A 9,431-nucleotide genomic window follows, 5' to 3' on the forward strand; every position below is an offset into this window, starting at 1 on the left:
GGTTTCCCCTAGGTGCTCCAATTTTCCTCCCACAGTCCAAAGATGTGCAGGTTAGGCTGGATTGGCCATGCTAAATTGTCCAAGGATATGTAGGCTAGGTGCATTAGCCCCTAATGAGGATGGATGGGAGAATCATCGTAGGGTTGATGTAGACTTATTGGGACAAATGGCTTGTATTCACACTGTGGGGATTCTATATATGTAATTTAAATATGACCTAGTGGTATTATCACTGGACTATCCAGAGACCCAGATAAAGATCTGGGTTCGAATCCTGCCACAGCAGATGGTGGAATTTGAATTCCATAAATATCTGGAATTAGGAATCTAATGATGACCGTGAATCCATTGTTGATTGTCAGAAAAACCCATCTGGTTCACTAATGTCCTTTAGGGAAGGAAACAGCCATCCTTACCTGGTCTGGCCTACATGTGACTCCAGGCCTACATGTGACTCCAGACCCACAGCAATGTGGTTGACTCTTAACTACCTCTGGGCAATTAGGGATGGACAATAAATGCTTCCTAGCCAGTGATACCCTCATCCCATGAACGAATAACAAAAAATGTTGCTGCTGGACAGGACATTGGTTAGGGCTACTTTTGGAATACTGCGTTCAATTCTGGTATCCCTGCTATAGGAAGGATGTTGTGAAACTTGAAAAGGTGCAGAAAAGATTTTCAAGAATGTTGGAGGGTTTAAAGGGTTTGAGCTAAAGGGAGTGGCTGAATAGGCTGGGGGTATTTTTCCTGGAGCATCGGAGGCTGAGGGATGACCTTATGGAGGTTTATAAAATCATGAGGGGCATAGATAGAATGAATAGCCAAGGGCTTTTTTCCCCAGAGTAGGAGAGTTCAAAACTAGAGGGCATAGGGTTTAAGATGGGAGGGAAAAGATTTAAAAGGGATCTAAAGGGCAACATTTTCATGCAGAGGGTGGTGCGTGTATGAAATAAGCTACCAGAGGAAGTGGTGGAGGCTGATACAATTACAACATTTAAAAGGCATCTGGGTGGTTATATGGATAGGAAACGCTGGCAAAAGGGACTATAGTAATTTAGGATATCTGGTCAGCATGGACAAGTTGGACCGAAGGGTCTGTTTCTATGCTGTATGACTCTATGACTCTAGATTCTATAGAACAGTACAGCAGCAGGAACACAATGTTGTGCTGAACATGACGCCAAATTGAACTAATACCTCCTGCCTGCCCTTGGCCCGTATCCCTTGCATGTTCGTGTGCTTATCTAAAAGCCCCTTAAACAGCCCCTATCGTATTTGCCTCCCACCACGCCTGGCACGGTGTTCCAGGCACCTACCACTCTGTGTAAAAAAACCTACCCCTCGCATCTCCTTTGAACTTCCCCACTCTCACCTTAAATGCATGCCCCCTAGTCTTAGACAATTCAACTCTGGGATAAAAAAATGATTCTGAATGTCAATCCTATCTGCACCTCTCATAATATAAAATTTTCCAAACTTCTACAGTGCAGTCACCTCTCATTCTTCCAACAGACCCAACCTACTCAACCTCTCCTCATAAGACAAAAACCCTTCGATCCAGCCTTTTCTGTAACATCTTCAATGCAGATTATCACTCTGTTCTCTCCGTGTGCGCTCAACAAGGCCCGATACAATTGAGGCGAGACATTCATACTTTTGTACCCAAACTCCTTAGAAAAAATAACAGCATTCCATTTGCATTCTGAATTATTTTCCGCATCTGCACATAAAATAGAGAAACAATTATCAGAACTTTTGCTTGTCTTCCACCCATCAGTTTATATGTTGGTTTCATCCTTGAATAGTATTTCTTGCAAATAAACTTGATAATACGGTTCATGTAACAGGATGCCCAGATCCCCCTGTACTGCATGTTCTGCAATCTCTGTCCATTGGTTGTGTATTATTCTTACCAAAGTGGAGAACTCACACTTTCACATAGTCTACTTCACCAGCCAAATTTATCCCACACACCTGCTCCATTTACACTCTATGTGTTCCCCTCACAACTTAATATGCCCCATATTAAGGGGGGGGAGGGTGTGTATGATAGTCATCAATTGGCACAACTGCCCTGTGCAATGCCAGTACGTAAGGTCTGTTTAACTACATGTGGCATTGCTGCTCAGTCGAATCCTTCCCTCAGACAATCCACCCTAACCTGCACATCCCTGGGTACTACGGGACAATTTAGCACGGCCAATCCACCCTAACCTGCACATCCCTGGGCACTACGGGGCAATTTAGCACGGCCAATCTACCCTAACCCGCACATCCCTGGGCACTACAGGGCAATTTAGCATGGCAAATCCACACTAACCCGCACATCCCTGGGCACTACGGGACAATTTAGCACGGCCAATCCACCCTAACCCGCACATCCCTGGGCACTACGGGACAATTTAACACGGCCAATCCACCCTAACCCTGCACATTTGATTCAATTTATTATTGTCACACGTACCTAGGTACAGTAAAAAGTTTTGTTTTGCATACAGTACTGGCAGATCATAACATAAGTCTTTGGACTGCGGGGACAAACCACGCAGGCACAGAGAGAATGTGCAAACTCCACGCAGACAGTTGCCCGAGGGTGGAATCGAACCCTGGTCCCTGGCGCTGTGAGGCAGCAGCACTAACCAATGAGCCACCGTGCTGCCTTGATGTAGAAAGTCCGAAGGTCCAACTTGCAAATGCTCATATTTATGAATGAGATCCCACATTACTGTTAATTTTAAGGATCCAACGCATGAACATTCACTTGTACATACAAGTGGCTTATTTGTACTGCGCTGAAGCATGTTCCAATTCGCGTACAAGTCAACTTACAAACATACTCAGGAGTGGAACCCGTTTGTAACTAGAGACATTGGGATACTCTGCACCGTGTCCAGCCCCAATGCCACCCGAATGACACAGTTCCCATTAACATCCTCTGCTTTCCTCTCTTGTACTTCCTTTATTTCTGCCCAGTGTCATCCGGAACTGGGGTAGTGGGGTTTATTTGTGGCAGCCAAAGCAGAATGAATATAGGGCAGAGGGAAACGAAAGGCAGGGGAAAGGTGGTGGGGGGAAGAGAGAGACATTGAAACCCAAAACTAAACACCCATTTGTGACTAACCATAGGGCGCTCTGGTGAGGAAGAGGATAGAACATAGAACACAGAGTTAGCATCACAAGGCGTGGAGCTGGATGAACACAGCAGGCCAGGCAGCATCAGAGGAGCAGGAAAGCTGACGTTTCGGGCCTAGACCCTTCTTCAGAAATGGGGGAGGGGAAAGGGGCTCTGAAATAAATAGAGAGAGAGGGAGGCGAGGATAGAAGGTGGATAGAGGAGCAGATAGGTGGAGAGAAGACGGACAGGTCAAAGAGGCGGGGTTGAAGCCAGTAAAGGTGAGTGTAGGTAGGGATAGTAGGAACTACCGATGCTGGAGAATCTGAGATAACAAGGTGTAGAGCTGGATGAATGCAGCAGGCCAAGCAGCATCAGAGGAGCAGGAAGGCCGACAGGTCAAGAAAGCTGGGATGAGGCTGGTAGGTAGGAGGTGGGGGTTGGGGTTGAGGTGGGAAGAGCGGATAGGTGGAAGAAAGGATGGACAGGTTAGGGAGGCGGGGACGAGCTGGGCTGGGACGCTGCTCCCCCTCCCTAACTCCCCACCTACACTCACCTTTACTGGCTCCATCCCCGCCCCCTTGACCTGTCCATCCTCCCTGGACTGACCTATCCCCTCCCTAACTCCCCACCTACACTCACCTTTACTGGCTCCATCCCCGCTCCCTTGACCTGTCCATCCTCACTGGACTGACCTATCCCCTCCCTAACTCCCCACCTACACTCACCTTTACTGGCTCCATCCCCGCCCCCTTGACCTGTCCGTCTCCTCTCCACCTATCTGCATCTTTATCCACCTTCCATCCACCTCCCCCTCTCTCTATTTATTTCAGAATCCCCTTCCCCTCCCCAATTTTTGAAGAAGGGTCCCGACCCGAAACATCAGCTTTCCTGCTCCTCTGATGCTGCTTGGCCTGCTGTGTTCATCCAGCTCTACACCTTGTTGTGTAGGTAGGGAGTTGGGATGGGGGTTGGTCTCTTGTTTTCACAGCGAGTGGAAAGCTCAACACTTAGCTAGTTAGTGGAATGCAGTCAGTTCAATTGAATACTGACCCCTGGCCATCGACTGACCCCAGCTCTGTCTCTTACATTTGACTACAGATTTGTTGCGCTCTCCTGGGTATGTGTGTCATTGCAACTCCCCGCAAAAGCTCCCTTTATACCCGTTCATCCCTGGCCTGATGCCATATTTGGCCAAACTAGTCTTTAGTCCACTTCGTTGGTGTGTCCGCGTGGCCCTCCGATTGGGTATTTGCTCTGGGGTCTCAGAGTTTTACACCGTTAGCTGGTGTTCACCGTCAGCGTCGGGCCGACGAGGACGAATCTCTTCCACCCCTTGGGATGAGTCCGTACGGTGTCTGCACAGCCGGACGCGGCCGCCTCAGGCCCTGTTACGCTTTTCAGGTCGCGGGAAAGGGTTGGGGGGGGTGGTTGGGAGGGTCGGGGCTCGCTCCTTTCGCCGTTTCGGACCCCCTCCCTCCAGGCGGCAAGCCTCCAGGAGTTCGGGAGCTTCTCCTCAGCCTTGGGCGGTCTTGGGCCGGGTGCCCCGTGTGGGCGAGGCCTCGAGGGTGTGCCCCTGAAAGGCCTACCTCCGTCTGGCTGGGGATCGGCTGCCATTTTGGAGCTGGGAGTAGAGCGCCCATTCAAGGGGAGGGGGTGGGATAGGGACTCCCATCAGTCATTCGGACGACGAGGCCGATCACGGGGCGGTCAGTGCCTCGATGCTGGGTGCGGGGGGAGGGGGTGCTGGCTTTGGACGCTGGTGCCAGTGCGTCTGCCTTATCGCGGGATCTCGCGCAGGCAGCGTTTGGTGGTCTGCGCCTCAAGGGGTCTGTCGCAGACAGACCACGTCTCAGAGCCATACAGAAGGGCAGGAACCACCACCACAGGCCTATAAAAACCGTGAGCCTGGTGTCAGACCTGACTTCGTTGCTCCAGATCACTTCTCTTTCCATCCACCCTTGTGTTTAACGTCATGCCCGGTTATGAGGAAAATGCGGTTTTCCTCCGGAATTAAGTGACAAAAGGTCACTGTGTGCCCTGACCCCAGCATTTCTCGTACTTACGGAGGCTAAGCTGACATGCTTGGATTTCTCCGCGTTTCATAAACCTACAAAAATGCACCTAAATGGAGGAAAGGAGGGAAAGAGAGCAGGATGGGGAAATAAACAAGGGAGAGCTGGGTTGAGAAGGGAGAAAGGGAAAAGGTTGGGGAAAGAAAAGGAGAGAGAAAAATGCTCTTGAAATATTACAATATTCATGGATGTGGGACAAGTGCAGAAATTGGGATTAGCATGACATTGATATGGGTGCAGACACAATGGGCTTTTTCCCCTCCTCAAGAATCATTGAATCCCCCTAATAGCGTGGAAGCAGGCCATTTAGCCCATCGAGTCCCCGCTGATCCTCCAAAGAGCATCCCACCGAATCCCTGTAATTCCCATGACCAATCCATCCTCAGCTGCACATCTTTGGACCGTGGGAGAAAAACCAGAGCAAACCCACACAGGGAGAATGTGCAAACTCCGCACAGACAGTCGCCCGAGGGTGGAATCGAACCCGGGTCCCTAGTGCTGTGAGGCAGCAGTGCTAACCACTGAGCCCCTGTATGAATCTCTGCTGTCTGAATCTCTAAGAGTAGAGAGAGTAAGAATGAGAGAGCACGATTCGGGAACAGAAGAAGAGAGAGAGAGAGAGAAATCGAGATGAGGGTGTGTGCATGCGTGTGCATGTGCATATGCTTGTGTGTGAACAAGGCCAGAGAGACTAGGAGAGACACTCCGAGCAGCACATAGGAGGAAGAGAGAGAAAGATAGACAATGAGAGAGCAAGACGGAAGGAGAGAGAGTGACCAAGACGAGAGAGGGGAAGCGAAAATGAGAGAGAAAAAGAAGAACAAGCCCAGGGAGGTGGGGTGGGTGTGGGTATGAAGAGAGAGAGTGAGTGAGCAAAATAAGAGAAGGTGGGGGAGAGAGAGAGAGAAAAAAAATAGAATACAAGATGGAGGGGAAGAGGGTGGATATAAAGAGAGAGAGAGTGGGTGGGGGGAGGGAGAGAGAGAGGGAGAGAGTAAGAGACCGAGAGAGAGAGATAGAGGGCAAGAGAGAGAGAAAGAGGGAGGGAGAGAGAAAGAGAGGTAGGCAGTAAGAGAGAGAGAGAGGGAAATACAGAGAGAGGGGGAGAGAGAAAGACAGAGAGAGTTAGAGAGTGAGAGAGACACACAGAGAGAGAGAGAGACAGAGTGAGAGAGTAAATATTCAATTGGCCACACCAATGTTTTCCTGGTAAGAGAGAAAAGGAACAAAATACATAATAGCGTCTATTTACATAAACATCTTCCTTTTCCTGTCTAAGAAAATATGTATATATGACCACGGGTGATGTGGGGGAAAATATAGAAAAAAAACATCATTGCTGGGCCCTGTTGTGGTACATTGGTAGTGTCCCAATATGACAGGGAAGGCCAAAAGGACTGTGGACATTGTACATCAGAAACAAAAACAGAAGTTGCTGGAAAAACTCAGCGGGTCTGGCAGTATCTGCAAAGAGAAATCAGAGTTAATGTTTCGGGTCCGGTGACCCTTCCTCAGAACTCTTCCATTCAGAAAGGGAGCTGATGGCTTATCACTAGACTATTAATGCAGAGACCCAGGTTCCCATCTCACCCCGGCAGAGGCAGACTTGGAATTCAATTAAAAAATCAGGAATTAAGAGTCTAACAATGATTGTGAATCCATTGTTGAATGTCAGGAGAGGAAAATCCCATCTGGTTCACTAACCTTCCTTTAGGGAAGGAAACTGCCATCCTTACCTGGTCTGGCCTACACGTGACTCCAGACCCACAGTGACTCTTAATGACTCTCTGGGCGATTAGAGGTGGGTAATGAATGCAGACTTAGCCAGCAATGTCCATGAATTTAAAGAAACCTCAGGAGCAGGTGGGATTCAAACCTGGGCCGACTGTCTCAAAGTTATCGCTGCACCACAAGAGGACACGCCAAACATCAGCCAGAGTTGCTCGCTTCCTGGTCTGCTGCTCCCCCCACCCGAAATTAACTTCCGAATTAGTCTGTCCCACCTCCCGGGGTTGGTGGGACCTGAACCCAGATGTTCTGGCCGAGAGGTGTGGACACTACACTGAGCCACAATAGCCTCCCCCTGCTTTCTGTTTTTACTGTTTTGTTCACTTTCGGTCTGTCTTCTGCCCATTTAGTTGGTTTTTCAATTCCATCGCTGACTCTGCTCCTCCTGTCGTGAGCCTCCTTCATTGTCAGATTCCTTGGGCCACATGCTTGAATTAATGCAAGCGATCAATTGGTGCCCCTTGCAGGTTAGTTCAGTTGGATGGCAACGCAGAGTGATGCCAACGTTATGGGTTCAACTCCCACACAGGCTGAGGTCACCATGAAGGACTCTCCTTCTCTACCTCTTCCCGTGCTTGAGGTGTGGTGACCCCCAAGTTAAACCACCTCCAGACAGCTCTGTCTCTCTAGTGAGAGAAAAATCCTGTGGGTCCTCTTGTAGTGCCCCTACCCCTGAACCGAGAGATCCTTGTACAAGTCCCACCTGCTCCAGAGGTGTGTAATTATATCTCTGAACAGGTTGTTTAGGAAAAAATAGGTTAATTAAACAAAAAACAAAATCTGTGTTGTTATCACTGTCAACTCCGGGACCGGGAGAACGAAACTTAGCAAAGGTACGGTCTGTATCTTTTGCTCGACGCGGTCACTCCAGTAGGTCAAGTTGTTTTCGCAAGCCTTGCACGTTCTTCTGAGGTTTTTTCCCAGTCGCGTTGACCATCCTGCCTCGAGTCCTCCGTGCCCACGAGACTGTACTCCCACTTCGCTCTTCCTTCACCTCAGCATTGTACGTCGTCAAGGGGATCCACAAAATGGCGGCAGGGGAAGTTGCCCCGCCCTGCTTGCCAGTTCCCTTTCCCTTTTTTTCTTCGTCCTTTCTTTTCTTTTTCTCCCTTCTTCTCCCTCCCTCTGTAGTAACTCTATTCCCCTCCCCCCATCCCTTTTAACTACCTACCTAAGGAGTTGGGATGGAGCCGGGTCACGACCAGGAACCACATGGCAGGAGCTGAAAGAGCGGGTTGTGTCCTGCAGCAATGGCGGATCGAGCGTGGGCCGGAGTGACGGCAGCGGATAAAGAGTGGGCCGGTGAGAACGGGCCAGTGAGGCAGCCTGGAGCAGGACTGTGGGTGGAGGCATGGCGAGGGTCGGAAAGCCTGGATTGGGACTGCGTGTGGAGGCACGGCGAGGGTCGGAAAGCCTGGATTGGGACTGCGGGTGGAGGCACGGCGAGGGTCGGAAAGTCTGGATTGGGACTGTGGGTGGAGGCATGGCGAGGGTCGCAAAGTCTGGATTGGGACTGTGGGTGGAGGCATGGTGAGGGTTGGAAAGTCTGGATTGGGACTGTGGGTGGAGGCATGGCGAGGGTTGGAAAGTCTGGATTGGGACTGTGGGTGGAGGCATGGCGAAGGTTGGAAAATCTGGAGTGGGATTGCGGCAGTGGAAAGGAAAGTTGGACTCTCTTAAATGACCTTTTATTTCTTATCTTATTCTAAGTTAATGTGAATGGCGCCGTGTATGTACGGCAAAGTATGTACACACTGTGTTTTTTACATTGAATACATGTGGCAATAGATGATTCAATGAGATAAACTGCACACACAAACAGGACTACATTACAATCGGTCTGCGTTAATTATTATAAAGGAAATAACAAGATTAATTACACAATTGAAATGCGATTGTGGAGGGGAGGGGTAAATAATACATTGGCTTAAGGCACTGCTTATTTGAATACCCCGTCACAACCATATATAGCTGGTAGAGTTTAACAGCACAGAAACAGTCCAACCAATCCATGCTGACCCTAATCCCAAACTAAACTAGTCCCACGTGCCTGTGCTTGGTCCGTATCCCTCCAAACATTTCCTATCTGTGTACTTTTCTAAACATGTTTTAAACATTGTAAATGGACCCACATCTTCTGGAAGTTCATTCCACACACGAACCTGTCTAAAGAAAAATCATCCCTCATTTCCTTTTTAAATCTTTCTCCTCTCACCTTAAAAATATGCCCACTTGTCTTGAAATTCCCCACCCTGGGGAAAATATACCTGCCATTCACCTTATCTATACCCCTCATGATTTTATAAACCTCAAAAGGTCATCTCCTCAACCTCCTGTGCTCCAGGAGTCCCAGCCTATCTGGCCTCTCCTTATAACTCAAGCCCTCCATTTCTGGCAACATCCTGGTAAATAAAAACCGAAAGATCTGCGGATGCTGTAAATCAGGAATAAAA

Source organism: Rhincodon typus, chromosome 46, assembly GCF_021869965.1.
Source record: "Rhincodon typus isolate 14 chromosome 46, sRhiTyp1.1, whole genome shotgun sequence".
Classification (NCBI taxonomy): Eukaryota; Metazoa; Chordata; class Chondrichthyes; order Orectolobiformes; family Rhincodontidae; genus Rhincodon; species Rhincodon typus.